Here is a 19,406-nt window from a genome sequence, read left to right as displayed (position 1 = left end):
ATTTACTTGAGTAACTTTTTGAAAAATAAAGTTTAAACTGTCAGAAGATTGCTGCTCGTGCTGGATCTCCACGAGCCCGTGAGAGCAACTTTAAAGTAAATGTGCTTTACATGCGCTATAAGTAAATGTCGTATTCACTATGCACTGTATGTGTAATTTGTATGATTCAGTATTTTTGGAGAAAATGCAACTGCTAACGTGGACATGCCATCCATGTGTGTGTACTGTTATTTCCTTCTTCCTAATATATTAACAATTTCTTCATGGGCAAATATATTACTAAAATTTGATGACTAAACAGAAATCAGAAGAAACTGCTATATAACATTTTAAAAAACAATATTATTTTTATATAATTTTTTACAAAGTTAAAGTTTTGTGTGAAATTTTGTAATATAGTGCTAAATAAGAGTTTATAAATGTTTTAGCAATTTTATGTTATTTACTATATTAAATTGTGTAATATATCGGATTTGTATCAGCCAATCGGCCACCCTGCTCTCTGGATATCGGCATCGGCCATAAAAATTTTTTTTTAAAAACATATCGGTCACTCACTAGTTAAGGTGTCATAATGTGCAATAAAACCTGCATGAGAAATCTGTATTCCACTTTGGAAAATTGCTTACGTTATAACGTTTAACACCATCACTGAAAAGAGCTTTTCAGAAGGGGATGCCAGGTTTATTGTGCCATAATTTAAGCATACTTCAATGCAAAGGCAGTAAATATAAATTTATTAGTGCCACACTTAAACAGGGGGTCCCCTGCAAGACCGGCTTCTAATAAGAGTGCGATTGAGGCATGTTGCTTTTTTTGCTGCATCAGAAAGCAGAGATGCCTCCACTATGAAGGATGTCTGGTCTACATTAGGCCTACTTTGATGCTGTAATTGACAGTTCCGGGTAAATGGTTTTAATCAGAGTTCAGTGTGTCTCTGGCTAATTCCATAGGAAAGCATCAATAAAGAGATCAGAGTGATGGTGTAATCTGGTATGGATTACGTTTCAAATGGTGGGCCATCACTCTTCATTCTGATGGAGTGTCGACTAAACCGCCTCAGCCCGTATTACTTAAGCAGGTTAGTGTTGTGCATGCTTGGAAAAAGAGTGAGGCATGAACTAAATATCAAAGCCAGAGCTACTGATTTTAAGTATGAAAACAACATTTTTTATTTCTGTTGCAAAATATTCAGATAGCTACAAAAATAAAAGTCGTTTCCGGAGTGTAGGGAGGTCAACTCGATTGTGTCATTTGCATTGCGTCATGGGAGGGGGGAGTCACTGCATAGCTCTTTTGCCACAGTTTGCTGCAATTCTTGAAGAACATGGACTGAAGCCTCCAAAAGAAGCATATGTGATCGATTTACAACCTCTGAGCTCATGGTAGTCTTTAACATTTTAAAAGTTATGACAAAATCTATTCGCCCATGGAGAAAATGAATGGGATTTTTACCTGTACCCAACAGCTGCACACAATATTGTGGAAACTGTTGAATCTTAAAGTCTTCTCAGTATGTTGGTCTTCTGATAGTTGTGTATGTAACTATTACAGAAATTACAAATACCAAAGTAGTTATTATTGTTACCAATTCTGCAATGCATTAAAAGGGAATCTCTTTTAAACAGATGTTTTCTGAAACTTTCTGGCATTTTATTTATATATTTATTTACTCTATATGCAAATTATAGATACTGTCCAAAACAGTGTGTGTACGTGTGTGTGTTTCCAGGAGAATTATTGTATTGTGGAAGAAGTTTTGGAGGTCTTCCACATGGAGTGCTACAGGGAGACATGTGCGCTGTGGCCTGTGAATATTGTCATTCTGTAGCCTTCGGAAGAGTCGCAGGTGGGTTTCATACACACTCACTCACACACACACAAACACTCTCTCTCTCTCTCTCTCTCTCTCTCTCTCTCTCTCTCTCTCTCTCTCTCTCTCTCTCTCTCTCTCTCTCTCTGTCATACACAAGCTATTAGCCATATATCATTCCCAACACAATTTGAAAACAATTAACGCAGAGCCAGGCTGTCACTGACTAAGGCAAACTCAGTCACCGTGCAGAGCACACAATGTAATTACTGTGTATCTAACTATTGAGCCTTATCATGCATTAAATTTGCCTCACTCTCAGTGTGTGTGGCTTGCTGTGTTTGTCCATATATATATATATATATATATATATATATATATATATTGGAGTGTGTGTTTGGATAGAAAGAGACTCTTTAAGTAGACCAACCTGACATAAGACTAGCTGGTGAGGTGCCTAGGAAGTTTCCACTTGCTTCCCAGTTAAAAACTTTCAAGGAACATCTGAGAAATATGGAAAAAAAAAAATAATATATATATTTTGCAACAGAGAGCATTATTTTTAATTCAGCAGTTAACTCTTTAAATGTTTCTAGTATGTGTCCAAAAAGCTAAAACTGGTCATTTACATTCTGGAACAACTTGGATTTTGGACCTCTGGCATAGAATTTTTGAGAGGTGAATATCCTGTCCTGGGCCAAAAGTTAAAAAATCTCTAGACAAAACATCACCCCCTTCAGTGCCAGTGTTCTTTAAGTCTTATGCAAGATCGGCTGTTTGAAGCTGCTTGGCTACAAAGCCAAGCAAGGGTTTGTTTTGACCCAAACAAGAACTGAGGTCACCTGGCAGTGGCAGGACCCACTTACGTAACAAGACAAGACTGTTGAGTAAGCTTGTTATGCATCTCCTGGGCCTGAACTTGTAAAATGCACCTATATGAACCAATTTGAGATGTGCCTCCACAATGACTGCTTTGGTGATTCTAGAAAAGGGAGTCTGTATTGCTAATTCCTAATATATTGCAATTATCTTTAATCGGTTTGTCTGATTTATGTTTTTTTATTATCATTATTATTATTCTGTTTTGTTAATTTGTTAAATTTTCGCTCCTCTAATCTGATTGGAAAAGCAGTATTCCAGAGTACTGGTATTTAGTATAAAAGCACATTTTCGTTATACTGACATGCCCTCTTGCTTGTGTGATATTGCTTAAACATAAACATACATTTCTACCCAAAGGAAAAAAAAGGCAGTCTGATCTCATGAAAATAACATGACTGTGGCAAAAGTTTTCCGCACAATTAAGCTTGTAAATATAGTTAGTTATGTAATGCAGACTTTAAAACAGCTTACATTTTTACAAGTCATGCACTATAGTAAAAGTATTTTTTGATGTCATAAGATAGCATTGTGTGAGGAACAGATAAAAGAGTAAGGGTTTATTAACTGATAATCTGACATTTTACACATGATTTGTGTGAAAGGGAATAAAAGTCCTTGTTGTAGCATCTCTAATGTTAATTTCACCAGAAAACTGCCATGATACGTTCAACCAACCACAAGTGTAAATAATTTAGTAAAAATGTATGTATTGTAGCGTGATTCTATGAGACTACAGTGGCAAGAAAAAGTATGTGTATTAGCTGTTTTTCAGCATAAATTTGTCATAAAATATGATCTAATCTTCATCAAAGTCACAAGTATAGACAAACACAATGTGCTTAAGCTAACAACTCATAAACAATTATAATCTTTCATGTCTTTATTTAACAGATCCAATTAAATATTCACAGTGCTGGATTTAATAACTGGATTGAATTTCCTTTGGAAGCAATAACCTCAATGAAACGTTTCCAGTGGCTGTGGACAGGATTGGGAGGGTTACTTTTGAAATGTATTCCACTACAGATTACAGAATACATGCTGAAAAATGTAATTTGTAACATATTTCATTAGATTACTCAAGGTCAGTAACGTAATCTAAATACTTTGGATTAATTCTTCAGCACTGGTAGATTTTTATTCTCTTTTTTTGACTATGTAAACTCTGCCAGAACAGTAAGACAAAATACACATGTTACAAATACATTCTCTGAAAAACCGAAATATCTTATGCAATGTTGTTTCTAAAACAAGATAAATCAAATTGATCTTGTTTTAAGGATGTTTAGATATTTTTGCAGGAAAACAATCCAAATATTCTTATAAAAAATAAGATGTATGCTATAATATCAAAGGTCTTACTTGAGAAAAAGAAATTATGATCCAACGTAAATTTTCTTGATAAAAAATATAATTGTAACGTGCATGTATAAATGCTTGAAATAGCATTTTAGTTAGCGTAAAGCTGACAATTTACACAAGGTTTATTTCTATTTCTTCTGCTCAAACTTAAATCAAATTTCTCTGTCTGCTCGTATGAATGTAGCACATCATAAGAAAGTGTTTCACCGCTGTTCAAATGCACTTTGGATCACATCATTTATATGTATAAATGTTTTCCATCTGAAAGGACTAAATATTAAATGAAACAAATTACAATAAAATGCAAAGTAATCTCTTCAGAAATCTTAATACTTTTTGAATGTAACTGTATTCTTATTACCAATTATCTAAATTGTAACTGTAGTGGAATACAGTTACTTATATTTTGTATTTTAAATACATAATTCAATAACAAGTGTTCCATTACTCCCAAACTCTGGGTGTGGATTAGACCTGCACAACGTTCAGAAGTACTTTTAAACCATTCTTCCTTATAGAACTGCTTGATCTCAGCCATATTCTTAGGATGTCTGGTGTGAACGGCTATCATGAGGTCATTCCACAGCATCACTATTGGGTTAAATGAATAGTTCACCCATAAAATTGAAAATTTGCTGATAATTTACTCAACCTCAGGCCTTCCAAGATATATCTGAGTTTCTTTCTTCATCAAAACAATTTAAGATTTTTAGGATTTCATTTCAAGCCTCCTCCTTTAAACAATGCAAGTGAATGTACTCAGTCCAAAATGCATATTTAGGGTACATCAAAATAATGCACACGACTCCAGTCGACAAATAAAGTTCTTCTGAACCCAAACGATTGATTATTTTTAGAAATAAAACAATACTTATATATTTTTTAACTACAAATGTTCCCTTCCGTACATCTCTGTGACACACGCTCATCAGAGGGATGACGTAAGCTTGTTGGTAAGGTCCTTTTGGAGTGGCCTGAGGGTGAGTAAATTATCAGCAAATTTTCAGCTTTGGGTGAACTATTCCTTTAAGTTTTGGGCTCTAACTGGGCCACTCCAAAAGGTGGATTTTCTGATTTTGAAGCCATTCTGTGGTGGATTTACTTTGATGTTTACGGTCATTGTCCTGCTGCATCACCCAACTGCTATTGGGATTCAGCTAGGGCACAGCCCATCCTGACATTATCCAGCAGGATATCTTAGAAAATTTGTAATTTCCCCTCGATGATGGCAAGCGGTCCAGGCACGATGCAGCAAAGCAGCCTCAAATCAAGATGCTCCCTCCACCGTACTTCACCGTTGGGATGATATTTTCATGTTGGCATGTGGTGTCCTTTTTATGCCATATGTAGTGCTGCATGTTCTACCCAAACAATTCAACCTAAGTTTCATCTGATCACAAAACATTTTCTCTGTAGAATTGTGGAGTGTCAGGGTGGTCTTTTGCAAATTTCAGGCTCTTAGCAATATTTTTGTTAGATAACAGTGACTTCCTTCATGGTGTCCTGCCATGGACACCATGCCTGTTCAATGTTTACCATATAGTAGACTCACAAACAGAGATGTTAACCTGTTCCAATGATCTTCAAGTCTTTAGCTGTCACTCTAGGCTTCTTTTTTACCTCATTGAACATTCTGCAGTGCGCCCTTTGAGTCATCTTTGCTGGACAGCCTCTTCTAGGGAGAGTAGCCACAGTACTAAATCGTCTCAAAAACTATGGACAGTTGAATATTTAAGCTCTTCAAAATAACTTTGTAACCCTTTCCAGCTATATGCAAAGCAACAATTGTTGAACATAGGTCTTCTGAGATCTCATTTTTTTTTCTTTTTGCGAGTTATGGTCCACGTCAGCAAATACTTGTGAGTAGCAAACTCAAAATGTTTGAGTGCTTTTTATAAGTCAAAGTAGCTTTAACCCACACCTCCAATCATGTTTCATTAATTGTATGCCTGGTTTGCCAACTCCTGACTTTAATTAGCTTTTGTTGATGTCATTAGCCTTGGGCTGCCCATACATTTTGCAACATACACTGGATATTTGAATGATGTATTCAATGTGTACAAGAATATTACCATAATTTGTATGTTATTAGTTAAAACAGATTGTGTTTGTTCATTATTGTAACTAAGGCTTCACAAACTATTCCTTTCCACTGCTTTAAATGATGGTTTAATTAATAATTTGATTACTTTATAGCTAGGGAAAGTTACCTGAATGGCTTACAGATTTTCTCAAGTCTTTCTATATCAGCATGCACGTTAACTGTTGTGTAATCGGTAGCATTTGCAGAGCACCCTCCCAATCCTATTAGCCTAACTGTCCCGATGGCATGCATCGGAGACTGCAGCGTTTGATCACCGGCGCTTAGCCTAGAGAGTTGTTTTCCGGCTGATGAGTGCAGAGGCAAGAGAGGGCTTTAAAACTACAGACTCGGCAACCTGATCTCCTTAACTCTCGTCAGAAAGAGGGAGAGTTCAGCACCCCACCTCTAGTTTTGACACCCCTGTGCAGTTGGAGGTCTTTTAAGTGCTGATAGTGGCTGAGAGGCGTGACGCCGCACATTACTCTTTAGCTGTGTTTGTTGAGCGTGAGTGTGTGCTGAGTGTTGCATGTGTGCAGCCATATCATTGGCCTCATCATGTGAGTAATTCAGTCAACTCATATTATCTGTGCTGTTGAAAGTTGTGTGTGTGTGTGTGTGTGTGTGTGTGTGTGTGTGTGTGTGTGTGTGTGTGTGTGTGTGTGTGTGTGTGTGTGTGTGTGTGTTTTAAAAAGGACCTTTGCATCCTCTCTCTCTCTTTCTCTCTCTAGCTCTGCTTTGTCAGTCTGGGGAGTTCTAAGGGTGGTCAGTAATGTTTTGTGCAGGCATTACTCTATTGGTAAGCACCAGTCTCCTCCACCCTGCTTGCCGGTTTCGAGACCCATGTGTTTTCAAATGCCTCTGGATGGAAAATCGAAGCACTACTTCTCTGTTTATCAAGAAGTCATTCCGTCACTTCGCTGGCCAAAACATGCTACAAATTGGTGACAGCAACAGCACACACATACACACATCTACTGGGTTGACTGAAAGCAGCTTGTGCTGTGTGTTCATTTTTATTACTAATGTCAGAGGAGAGGTGGCTAATGCACAAGCAGACACACAAGCACACACTCACAAACTGAAAGCCCTGTTGTGTGGCCCAACCAAAGGCCTTAAGCTCTGTCAAAACCACACAACACTGCTTGGTTAACTGATTTCCAGTTAGATCCTGATTTTCGAGTGAGGAAAAAAAGAGACAGAGATATTAAGAACAGTAAGCTTGGTCAATTTACATGGAGAGTAGATATATCTCATGAGATATGTCATATATTAAAAGAGGAAACTGTATCAATGCTTGTCAAATCACTGTAATTTTATACTAGTACTGGGACCCTAAGAAATCTGTTTTATTTTTTTCCATATTCCGTTTTATTGTTTCACAAATTCCATTTTATTATTTCTGTGTTGTGCTGAGGAGCCGAGACAAGGTCCCGGCCATTTCATTGGATAGTTCAGTGTTGGGCAGCGAGGGTTCAGGGGGGGAGTGGGGGATTCCACTCCAGCCCGACACTCACAGTCGCCCGGGCATGCATGGCAGTCAGCTGCGCATGGTGTCAGACTGATCCAGCCTGCTCTCCGATGCTTTAATCGAAATCTCATTTGATTTTCGAGCCCCGAACTTGAAAGATTGTGAACTCGTCCTGAGATGAGCCGACGGTCCCATCGTAGAACTTGCTGGGGCAAACAAGTGTGCTGGGGAATGGGAGGTCCGCGGGAGGTTTCCCAGCGGAGCAGCTCCCATTCAAATCCCCAAATCACTCCCAGTGCAGATGGACCACGGTGGGGAGCCACTGGGGGCTGTGATAAAGAGTATGCCGCTTATACAGTGCTTGTGAAACTTGAACACTGCTTTCTTGCATAACCCGCTTTCTCACAATGATGCGCTTTCTGGTGTCTATGTGAACGTAGTCAGTGTATGAGCGGCCGGCACAGCACATGCAGATTGTATATTGTATTATTTCAATAAATAACAGCCTTTTGTGGTTTAACATCACACTAGGACATATCACAATTTTAATTTTATAATTTTTGCATTCATACCCAAATTTCATGACATGTTGCATTTCACTGATGTGCACAGAACAGGGCCTTTTTGTTCACAAATGTAAAGGTGCCCTTTTAAGTGGATATGCCTTTAAGAGCGCAGAGACTATTGGGCCAGTTCCTATTTCAAGTCCTTGGCAGATTTCTCCTCACACTCTGTCCATTTCCTTCTGCTCCTGTTAAGGTCTGTGCATGTCACTGTTGCATTTTATAGTCATTTCCATTTTTTTGACTGGATTCTGCTATTCTGTCTGTGTTTTCTGCATCGTAGAAATCATAGGGCCCTACAGTACTGCACTTGACCCTGTATTATAGAAGAGACAGCCTTTGAAAGCCTTATTGCTGGGTTTCACAATAATATTGCAAATCAGTCTCGCTCTTAAGATCATCTTAGCATGTTGTATGTTATTTTATGAAGGAGCTACACCAATTTCTTAAACCAGCATGTAGACCGCTCATTATTAAGTAGAATTGTAGTGCATCATTAGAGGAGCTGTCTGGCACAAAGGTGCTGAACTAAAGCCAAAAATATCTCCAATGGGTTGTCTGTGGAAATGGAATGCTATCCTGTTGAAATATTCAAATGAAACATTACTGTATATAATAAGAAGAAGAGTTATTTATTTGGTAAACAGACCCTATGTTTGAAATATGCAAACTCCCCTACCATAAAGTGTGTCAAAAGTACTATGCCAATGGATTAGTACGTCCGAAACCTTTGTATTCATAAAACAGTTGGCGAAAAATACCTGGATCTTTTGCAATAATAAGAGTGCAGTAAAATGATTTATATTGTTTCCTTTTTCTCTGATCAGTGGATAATGAGTGGCCCAACATTCTCATTAATTTACCAAGCATTTTTACGTACTTCTAAATCGCTATTAACATTTCTACTTAGTGCTTGAGGAAACTCAGCCATTGTCATTTCATATTAAGTTTCCTTAATATCTGATTTATTTTAGAAACCATGGTGAAAGGCTTAAATAAACACCATATTAACAAGTTCTATTATAGATTCTTTGAATAAATAAAAATGTACCTTGATAAATCAGAGCGCTGTTGACCTGATTATTCTCAGCCTTACTTTGATGTTATGCTTTTAAGGTCAAGATGTTTTCTTTAAAAGAAAAAAGGCAAAACAACCCATTCTCTTTCAAAAACACATTTTGAGTGATAACTGAATTATTCCAGCTACCTAACCTTTTATGTGTGTTTTAGCCAAGGGGGGAGGGATGTTTGAGATTATGTAGCCTTGCTATTTGCCCTTGATGCAAGTAAATTACAGTGGTTATTTAATTTAGTGTGTTCCATGCATCCCTTTGCGCTGTGTAACTTCTGTTCACTCAATTCTCCTGGCCTTGTTGTTTCCTTTGTAATTTAGCATCATGTACAGACAGCTTGCACAAAGAGAACAGAGGTTAAACAATGGTGTGTTGAACTCTTAACCGCTTTGACTCACCTCAGAATGATGGCATGTAATAGAGCATTGATCTTAAGGAAACCAGGTCATTTTGTGGTGATCGATGCAGTGTTGGGCACTGAACAGCAAAGTAAAAGCTGGTTGAGGTAAATTGAAGATCCCAGTTGCAAGACAACCCTTAAAGTGATAGTTCACCCAAAAATGAAAACTCTCTCATCGTTTACCCACCCTCATGTCATCCCAGATTACTGTATTACTTGTGTATTACTTTCTTTCTTCTGCAGAGCACAAACAATGGTTTTTAGAAGAGTATCTCAGCTGTGTAGGTCCAAACAATGCAAGTGATTAGTAACCAGACCTTTGAAACTCCAAAAATCACATAAAATCAACATAAAAGTAATCCATATGATCCAGTGGTTAAATCCATATCTTCAGAAGCAATATGATATGAAACAGATCAATATTTGAGTCATTTTTCTTTACTATAAATCTAAACGTGAAAGTGGAAATTTATAGTAAAAAAAAAATGGTTTGAATATTGATCTGTTTCTCACCCATACATCATATTGTTTCTGAAGATTGGATTTAAACTCTGGAGTATTATGGATTACTTCTATTTGACCTTTATGGGATTTGTGGAGCATCAAATTACTGGTCACCATTCACTTGCCTTGTGAGGACAAACAGAGCTGAGATATTCTTCTAAAAATCTTTGTTTGTGTTCTGTAGAAGAAAATCTTGCACATCTTGGATGGTATGAGGGTGATTAAATGATAAGAGAATTTTAATTTAGAGGTGAACTATCCCTTTAAGAAAACACTTGGTTATAATTGCAAGACTATTGTCACTAAGGGTTTTCTTAAACTAGGGGTATTTTGCAACAGGCTGAAGGTTCCCAGGATCACATTTTCATATAATCCTTAACATATTTGGCTTGCTGTCCATGATGGAGGGCTCAAGCATACTCCAACGAAATGTACTCTAAACAAGTACGTGATCGAAGATGCTTCTTGCTATGAAAGCTTAATTTTGTGTGCTGTTGTGTTCCAAAATGTATCAGATCATCTCAATGCACAAACATATTGCGCTCTTAATGTTGCAGCAAAGGGCGGCATATCATACATCTGTTTCAGCGGTGAGTTTTCTCTTTCAATTGAACTAATGTAGTGGCCGAACAGCAGTTTGAAGAAAATATTGCTGAGCATGTAAGTTAAAGTCAAAATATTTATAGCAACTTACCTATATAATAACATATCTAGTTTTAAGGCACAAACTTTCGAAGATAATCACCCCCTTGAGTACTGTGGTATGTTACAGTCACAGTAACACAAGAAAACATGTTAATGCTCAACCAGACCACACATTGGCAATGCATTTGGCAAGCACTCAGGGTAAGCATTCGCTTACTTAAAGTTGAAATTATAACTTTTTCTGTGTTAAAATACTTTCTCTTATCCCAGCTTAATATGCAGAGACAATTATTATTAAGCCATTCATAGGTACATTTTCTCGAAAACTGTAAATACCCCAACAACTTTACTCAACCAATGGCATGATTTGTTTGACCAATGGAAGATGAGGGACATATTTAGAATACTGTTTAAAAAAAACTATGTTTATTTTTGCTGTTCCGTCTGGGGGCACTAGTGGCGCAGAAATTACAAACTTCAGCTTTAAGTAAAGTATGTTTCTGTCCTTTGACTTAACTTGAGCTCTAAATTCCCCCTTGGACAACTTACAGTAATTAATGAAGACATAGTATTTAAATCATGGTAGAAGTTAATAGAAACAGAGGTGTAGTGAGGGTGGTGGAGGGATGCCATAAGGATGTGCGTTGTGATTGACAGAATTGGATGAACATGCTCCCCCTGTCATTAATTTAGAACAGCAAGTTTGAGACACGCTTATAACAATATAAAGATACTGTATGTAGTGTTATAAGGCTATTTTAAATTAATATCCTGGCATTTTGTGAATCTTATGAGGTGTATGAACTAAAATATGTTAATGCACTCTAAAACTCATCTTTAGCCTTGTTTTAAGTCAAAATTTTCAGCACTCAAATTTAGATATGAACTCTTCAAAAAAGAAAATATGTAGATCTGAAATTATGACACTCCTTCATTAATTTATCATTACAGGGCATCCGTATACTATTTTTCAATTCTAAATTCAGAGCAGAGCAACTTCTCTGTATACAACGGCATCAGGTGTTTTTTAGTTTATACCACTAAGGAGCTGTTGAAAAAAAACAACAATTCTGAATATATTCACTCACACATAAAATTTCATCACATATCTGCCACACGCTCGCACATTGAGTCTCTCAGAGGTCACAGTGCCTGACAGAAGATGAATTTAAAATTCCTTAATAGTGATCAATGGTGCCCCTGCGCAGTTTCAGCATCCGAATATTTGTAAATGTACCCTTTGTAAATACAGCCTTTCTTGCCTGTTATATGGCTGCACTGTGCACAGTTGCATTAAAAATTTATCTACAGCAGTGGCAGGGTAGGAAAGGCTTAGCACATTGCCAAATTACTGATTAAAAAGAAGAGCTTTAATCTTTGCATAAAAATGTCGACCAGCTTGGCATGCCCTCCGCCCTGTGCCCTACCTCGTGCTGTAGGAGAGGGAGGGTGGATGTGTGGGTAGAGCAGGAGGCTTTACAGTATAATTGCATAAAGGAGGTCAAGTGCGGGGTGAAAGGAGCAGTAAAGCCAATTTTTGTATTTTTGTTTTGGGGGAGGGAGGTTGAATTATGGTGAATTATTGTGCTCAGGCTTTTCTGCCTTCCTTTGATTGGAGGACAGTTATGAGTTCAGAAATTCAGAACTTGTATTTATGGATAAATTCAGTAAAAGTGTTGCATATTTAAGCCGTCAATTACATTGTAATGATTTACATATATGAAGTGTTCACACCTATTTAATTTTTTCTGCTGAACCTCATTGAGCTAAATTATTTGGTTCATTTTAGACACATAAGTAGATATTATGAAGAATGTGAGCTTAAGTAACCATTCGCTTTCAGTGCATCTTGTTTTCATACCTGTCTAAAAGTCATATGGGTTTGGAACAAAATGGGAGTGAGTAAATGATGGCAGAATTTTCATTTTTGGGTGAACTATCCCTAAAAGTTCTCTTCTAATTAACTCACCTCATGCCACCCCAGATGTGTATGACTATCTTTCTTCTGCTAAACACAAACAAAGATTTTTAGAAGAAAATTCAGCTACTCCCGATGCAAGTAAATGGGTCCCAAAATATTTAATGGGTATCAAAATTGTATTGAATCACCAAAAAGCATATAAAGGCAGTATAAAAGTAATCCACAAGAAGCCTGTGGTTAAATCCATCTCTTCAGAAGCGATATGATAGGTGTGGGTGAGAAGAAGATCAACATTTAAGTCATGTTTACTATAAATTCTGCTCCCTGCCCAGTAGGTGGCAATTATGCACAAAGCATATGAATCGCCAAAGACAATGGAAGAAAAATGTGAAAGTGGAAAAAAAGGTCTTACATTTTGATCTGTTTCTCACCCACACTTATAACGCTTGTTTATGTCCTTTTAGAGCTTCAACATTTTGGTACCATTCACTTGCAATGGGAGGTCTGACAGAGCTCAAATATTCTTCTAAAAGTCTTATTTTGTGTTTAGCAGAATAAAGAAAGGCATACACACCTGGGAAGGCATGAGGGTGAGTAAATAATAAGAGAATTTTCATTTGTTGGTGAATTATCCCTCCAACGTTTCAATTAATATGAATTTCACAACATCTTCTCATGTTGCTTATTTAGTCATGTTAATAAGATAATACAAGTATTCTATTTTGATCGTTTTATTCATTATGTACCTATTTTGATAAATTATACATTTTTATTCAATGGAATTCAGCATAGACATTTCTATCACAATCTCACAAACTCCTTGCAGTTACATCACAAATCCCTACGGGTTGGAAGGCCTTGTTGGGAAAATCTGAATTAATTAATAGCACACATTTCTATAGTACTTTATAGAAAATATATACTATTGTGTTATGTAATGCTGACATTTGTAATGGCACACGTACTAAAATGATGAGAGGTGTCTCAAGCAGTGAAATAAAGGAAGAGAGAGAACAGCAGGAGGAAAAAAGACATAAGGCATAGAGAGACATGCTCCTCAGTGTTTGTTGAAGCCAAGCCTTATAGATGGGGTGTGCGTGTGTGCCTGTATATGTTTTCACTGGCATTGCAGAGAGGAGCACGGGGAATAGAGAATCTGATTTCACAGAAACTGGAGCTCGCTTCAAAGAAGACAGCAACTATCCCCCACTGATAGAGCTCAAGCAAAAGAAAACAGCAACCAAGTATGTAATGCAGACGTACACATACACACATTGACACAAACTCACACATTCATGCTTAATACTCAAACATAATTTATCTTTTTCTTCAGGCCTTCTCAACATGAGTCTCCCTCTCATTAATCACATCCTCAGCTTCAGCACCCATTCTTTCTCTCTACTTATTTCCTTCATCTCTCTTTCACACACTGTCAATTGGGCAGTTAGTGCCATTAATATTTTCATCTTTTCTTATTGATCGGTTCATTCCAACTCTAACATCATGAGTTGCTAAAAGTGTAATCCTCACCTGGTAGACCTTCTTATACCAACAACAATCCAGCTACTAGCTGGTCACTAACTTTAGTTCTAGTTTATACTTTAGATTTGATTCTATTGAATTTAGAATATAAATTTGGCTCTTCACTGGCATAAAAATGACACAGAGTAATATATGCAATAGACATTAAAGGAATGTTCTGGAATCAATAGAAGGTCAATCTAGAGAATTTGTGGCATAATGTTTCGAATCATGCCTTATTTATATAAAAATAAGTATGGGACTGAAAATGGAAGTGAATTAGGCCAGTCCATAAACACGTAAATAAACACCAATAGTGTAGTCTGCCATATGCCCACCTATCTTTCTTCGAATTTTGCATATGCCCACCTGAAATAAGTGATGATACGTATGGCCACCACTACAGCATAGTTCTAGCGGGAAGACTAGCAGCTGTACATCATCGCACTATTAGCTGGGTAATTCCCAGCCAATCACATGTAAGCCATTGCTTTATAAGCTCACAATATATCACATTGCTGTTTCAGTGTGCTAGCACGGCAACCTCCACCACCCCACCACCACCAGTTGAGTCCCGTCCTGCAAGGGGGTAGGCTCCTCGCCCCTGCCTCCTATCTACGGCAGGATATGACGGTTCCGAGTACTTCAACTTCAGACCGCCAGACGGGGCCTATGCCAAAGAGAGACATTACTTTTCTGTTTTACATTCATCAAATAAATGTCATCTTCAATTTCACTCAAGTCTGCGAGTCTTCCTGACAGAACAACAAGTAGTCTTTTAACCTGGAACTTTTTTCAATCTATTAATGCGATGCCGCAGCAGCTTTGGGTGAATTGTGTGTGTGTGTGTGTGTGTGTGTGTGTGTGTGTGTGTGTGTGTGTGTGTGTGTGTGTGTGTGTGTGTGTGTTTTATTTTTTATTTTTTTTAGTGTAGGCAGGAGTGTAACACATGGCACAGGCAAGACAGACAGCCCGACTAAGCTGATCAACCAATCAGAACGTTCATTTCAGACATGATTGGATATTTGCTAACCAATCATATTTTCCGCTTCAGTAAGGGACAGGACATTTCCAGCGTCTAATGCTGATGCACAAGCATCCCTGTAATAACCATTATTTGCGCTGTAAATTTAGTTCTCTGCTAAACGTATATGTATACAAGTATACAGTATAGGCTATTCATTTAAATTTAATGTATGCAATTCAATTTGTGAAAATACATCATGTTTTTGCACCCATGGTAGTTTTTGATTCTCTTCGCAGATGCTGGACAACTGTGTCCCATAATTTTTTTCCACTTTTTTTCATGATAGCAAATCATTTACCAATATACTTGAAGTGAAAATCAGCCCTCATTTTCTGTTTAATAAATTAAGCAATCACACGGTCATGCAGAACATCTTGTGTTTTTAAATCTCTTTCTCAACGGGGATAGCGGCAGTGACAGCCGACTCGTCAGCAAGATCTCGCGCTCTTTGCTTTCAAATTATGTGCATCACTTAAAGCATGATTGCGTCATTCAAGGTCAGCTAGACGGCCACAACCGGGACATATACTAAAGATCACACCCACCAAGAACAAATAAATCAATCTGATTGGCTTATAAATCTGTCAATCTGACTTTAGTTACCCATTCATTTGCACTGTTGAGGGATTCTGTGGAAATTCTGAAGGCCTGATGGGGTGGTGTGATTTGGTAAACAGTTGTCACACTTTGCTTATAAGCATCAAAGAATAAATTCTGAATGGATAAATGTTTCGTTTTTCTCTATATGTTTGTAGAATAATTAAGAGTGGAAAGTGGTTAAAAATACATGATTGAGAATGAAGGGATGAAAAATATTTATTTATTTGGCATGTTAGGCCAGCAGACAAGTCTTATTATTAAGGAGAATATGCCATTGTTTAAAGCTATATCAGAGTGTCTTTATACAGTACACTAAGTGCAAATAGCCCATCTTGTTGGCAGAGGGTATTTACACTAACTCCACCCACCACAGCTCAGACCAAACTCAAGACAGCCACAACAGATTTATTTGGGGTCAACTGCTGATCAAATGAAGGTGGGGATATTAACATTTTTGTTATGGGCAGAGACATTAAACTGGTTAATGGGTTAGACATTTAATGGATTAAGAGATTGGATAACTAAGTGAATATTTGTGCTCCAATAGTCTGGTGGAAACACAAACTTTTAAGACAAACTGCGCTCCCATATGCAGCTGTAGTAGCTCTGGTTGTAATGACGGTATTGTCATGCTGGGTTCAAATCTCACCCCTTGATGGTCTTTTTCCCATATCTCTACTCTTAATATTTCCTATAATACTACTTATAGTAATAAATATAAGAGATTCCTTGCAGTGATTTTGTCACAGTGAAGATAAAATTAACCATGGTTTTATTGTAGTAATATTGTAGTAACCATGTGTTTTGGTGGAAACTATATAGATCTGATGTACTAATCATGGTGTTGCTACAGTTACATGTTGTTTCTAGTAGTTAATAGTAACTATGTTTAATTTTGTGGTAACTATGATTTTACTAGCAAAATATCATGGTGATGCTATGGTTATTGTAGTAAAACCATGGTTAATTTTTGTAAGGTATGGTTAGGGTTAGGGGTTGGTGTAGGGTGTCTGTGGGTCTCCAAATAAACACAGTAAAAATGCTGCAGTGATGCCACTATATTATATGTTAGTATTTAAATAGGGGTGTAAGTGTATCTGCCACTATATGCACAGGAGAGCAAATAGCATCTAACACTATTTGCACTTAGTGGAAAGAATATGCTTTTTGTTGCTTTTTACACTTAATGAAAATAGCTTCTGTTGCTATTTGCGTACAGATACACACATTTGCACACAAGTAGGAAAACTATTTCACTATAGAGAAAAAACATTATAGTACACATATACAACTAATAACCATTCATTATTATGTAGGCTATATATAGGTAGTACAAGATAATATGTTAATGTGAACATTACTACACTCATATGAGCTATACAATGCTTAACAGTTTATTGAATTAGTTTATTAATTAGAGTAATTACAAAATATTACCAATTTTCACAGTAGCTTTAAGAATTAATCATGTAATGACCTATTCATTCAAATAAATATTTAACATAAAGTTACCATCCCATGGTTCTTAGTAGTGCACTGTACACCATGCCAGAAAGACACTTACCTTGATATATATTTTGTAAATTCATGTTGGACTATGATTAATACAGCCAAGGATAAAATATATGTCTTACACATTTACCTATGTACTGTATATAAATGTAAATATATCTCTATACATTATAGAGATGGGGTGGATGTTTTTATATGTTTTTATTTATTTATTGGGGGGCTTCATAAATTCACAGTATGCCCACCCCTTCTGACACTTCTACACCACTGAATCACACCATTTCAAAAGCAGGCCTAAAGCTCAAGAACATTATATGCGTTAACATGATTTTAGTGTGTTAAAATCTCTTCCACTAACCCTATCTGTGTAAAGTTCTATACAATACCAGGATAACAGCTAGGAACCAGCTAACATTTTTCAAAAACCAGCTACCCGTTAAAACTGGATTTTTCAGCAGGGTATTTTCTCACTCTGTCTGTCTCTGACTTTCTATCTCACTTTCGTCAATGGTCTTCAACCATTCTGGAAATATCCTTCGCTAGACCAATCAATTAGTTAGAAGATGATGGGCAAAAGCATATAGAATAATTTGCCACAATATAAATATCACATTTAGATATGATTCACTTAGAGAAGCTGATAAAAAATGGGCCATAGTCAGTCTGTCTGCTCCAATTTCACCCAAGTGGGTGCTTCATTAGCCAGTCTCTTTCCAATGTGAGAGTGCAGTGTGAGATTGAGGGAGAGAAAAAGAGAGAGAGAACCTGCTAAATTATTTATGGGCAAAATCCTACTTAATTGGTATCAAGTTTTTAAATGGGGTCAAATGTTGTTATGCAGCATCACACAGGCTGTTCTTTTACCCAGTGCAGAGCATCACATCAGATGCTGAGCGCACATCAACTGCGTTCAAAGCCTTTGATGGGTGTGGCTGTCTGTGCCAAGTCAGGACCAAAAAAGGCGGGGAGTAAATGAAAAGAAAACAAGCAAAGTTAGCCACCTAGCTTGTGCTAAAATGACGCACTTCATTAAATATTATTACAGAGTGTGTTGAGTGAGGGGAAATCCTGTGATATCTTAATAATACTGTATGTTTATCACAGAATTTTGAAGTTAACTAAGCAAACTACTTGGAGAGCTGAAGAGTGTTTACTTAAAAGTATAGTTTGCCCAACAATGAAATTTCTCTCATCATTTAATCACCCTCATGGCATCCCAGATGTGTATGACTTTCTTTCTTCAACAGAACACAAACAAAGATTTTTTGAAGAAAATTTCAGCTCTGTGATGAATGGTGATCAGACCATTTGTAGCTCCAAATATCACATAAAGGAAACATAAAAGTAATATATGACTCCAGTGGATAAATCTAGATCTTCAGAAGAGATATGCTGAGTGTGGATGAGAAACAGATCAATATTTAAGTCCTTTTTTTACTCTATTTCTCCACTTTTCACTTTCAGATGTGAAAGTGAAACTAAACAGGCACCACATGTGTCTTTAGATGTAAACGGAAAAGTAAAAATGGAGATTTAGGGTAAAAAAGTTACAATTTTGGTATGTTTCTCACCCACGTCTATCATATAGCTTCCAAATATGGATTTAAGCACTGGAGTCATATGGATTATATTTATGTTTATTTTAAGTGTTTTTGGAGCTACAAAGTTCTGATCACCATTTATTTGCATTGTAAGGACCTACAGAGCTGAGATATTCTTCTAAAAATCTTAATTGTGTTCAGCAGAAGAAAGAAAGTCATACACATCTGGGATGATTAGAGAATTTAAATATTTTGGTGAACTATCCTTTTAAAGAATATTCCAGGTTTAAAGCAAGTTAAGCTCAATCAGCAGAATTTGTGGCATAATGTTGAATACCACAAAAATTTATTTTGACTATTCCCTCGTTTCATAAAAAAAGAGCAAAAAATACTCACTGTTTCAAAACCATAGCCACAAGATATAAACATTATATGTGTTTACATGATTTTAGTGTGGCAAAATCACTACTAACCTTATGTATGTGAAGTTA

General features: G+C 36.8%; 1 long non-coding RNA gene across 1 annotated transcript in view; it reads left to right on the top strand.

Annotated features, from left to right (window-relative positions):
- LOC127630003 (uncharacterized) overlaps window positions 1-19,406 on the top strand; it is a 59,724-nt gene that overhangs the window by 36,919 nt on the left and 3,399 nt on the right. The window contains exon 2 of the long non-coding RNA XR_007968819.1: window positions 1,733-1,849. This is a non-coding gene — a long non-coding RNA (uncharacterized LOC127630003). The remainder of the gene's footprint in view (window positions 1-1,732; window positions 1,850-19,406) is intronic.

The sequence above is a fragment of the Xyrauchen texanus genome, chromosome 3 (assembly GCF_025860055.1).
Source record: "Xyrauchen texanus isolate HMW12.3.18 chromosome 3, RBS_HiC_50CHRs, whole genome shotgun sequence".
Lineage (NCBI taxonomy): Eukaryota > Metazoa > Chordata > Actinopteri > Cypriniformes > Catostomidae > Xyrauchen > Xyrauchen texanus.
This window is presented reverse-complemented; position numbering and strand designations above follow the sequence as displayed.